Source organism: Nilaparvata lugens, unplaced genomic scaffold (assembly GCF_014356525.2).
Source record: "Nilaparvata lugens isolate BPH unplaced genomic scaffold, ASM1435652v1 scaffold6507, whole genome shotgun sequence".
Taxonomy (NCBI): domain Eukaryota; kingdom Metazoa; phylum Arthropoda; class Insecta; order Hemiptera; family Delphacidae; genus Nilaparvata; species Nilaparvata lugens.
This window is the reverse complement of record NW_024092258.1, coordinates 11,465-13,121: the sequence shown is the minus strand read 5'-3', so window position 1 is coordinate 13,121 and position 1,657 is coordinate 11,465.

Sequence of the window (1,657 nt, the reverse complement as noted above, 5' to 3'; positions counted from 1 at the left end):
TCAAATTTAATCAGTACACCAGCCAAGCATATGAATTGGTACCATATGATCGCTTCCAACCTACTCCTCAATTTGAATGCTGCAATGATCAGAAACCAAATAATAACTGGAATAATAAAAGTTTTCAAAATCGTCCAACAAACCATTATCCACAGCAAACCTATCAAAGAAATTATTATTAGAAAAAAAGAAGCCAATACAAGACAGCCTACAACAAAAAACCGCCGCCCACCATGCATGCACATGAAACACCCCACAAGCATAAAACCCTACTAAGTATACTGTTCCCCACCGAAGATCCCTCACCACCAGAGAACACCAACAGCCACCAGGATCATGCAATAATTAAGGAATTGGTGAATACAGAAAAGATTAAAAATGTATCAGATCCGTGCACAGAATCTATGCACTCGCATCAATGGACACCACCGAGACACACCAAGGACGGAAAGGAAGGAGGACACCAAGAGGGAGTACCAAGACGACGGCATCCAGGACCGAAGGAGCGCCCACCGCAAGGCCCGGAGAAGGAAACGCCTGAGGAGGACACCCGACCGACATCAGGACTGGGAGGACAACATGCAAGACCAAAAGAACCAGCATCGCAAGGCCTGGAGGCGGAAGAGAAGAGGGAGGTACCGCGTGCGCCGATTGAAGGTTGTTTCGATTATTAATAATTCAATTCAATGATAATGAAGATAATGTCTATTCATTTATCAATCCGCTCTTTGCTTGACAAAGGACTACACACCAAGTCCCTAATTGAATCAATATCAAAGGTGAGACTTTACAAAATCCAACTAATGAATTAGCTTATGATTTAGAATGTCATCAACTACACAAAAGGAAAAAACTTACTTATAATTTAGAGCGTCACTAACATCACAAAATGGAAAGATGAATTAACTATTAATTTAGAACATCATTAACTACACAAGATGGGAAAATAAATAAACCTCTGATTTAGGATATCATTAACCACACAAAATGGGGAAATAATTAACCATTATTTCAAAACGTCATTAACTACACAAAATGAAAAATGAATGAATTAACTATGATTTAGGACGTCATGAACCACACAAAAAATAAAAAAAAAATGAATTAGTTTGTTAACTGTCAGGGGTTGGATTTACAATAAATTTCTCATTTCTTAAGACATTGAAAATTATATGCAGCTCAAAAGCATTGAAAACAAAACCGACTTTCACCGAAAAAAAACTTTTATCTAGAGATGAGGTATTTCTTGACCACACTAGTTACTTTAACAGCTCTCTGGAAGACAGCCTAGGCCTTCGCTGGAGGCAAATAAGAACAAATTCAGTGTCGAAAATATAGAAAATACAAATAAAACTTTACTCCTCTCACAACAATACAAAAGAGAAGGTGATCATGGTTTTAAACAGGACAACCTTAAAGAGGATGGATGGAAAGACTATTAAGCATCAGTTACAAATATTCAAATACTCAAATCCAAAAGAATAATAAATTATAAATGAACTTAGTTTATCTATGGTTATATTAATGATGTGCTAACATCGAATACGCTTGACTATTAATCAGTTACTTAATCTCTGTGTCTCAGGGTTTCGAGTAGGCAGAAGGCCTCCTCCAATAGGGCTTTTAAAACTTGAAAAATATTTGAAAGATTTTAATT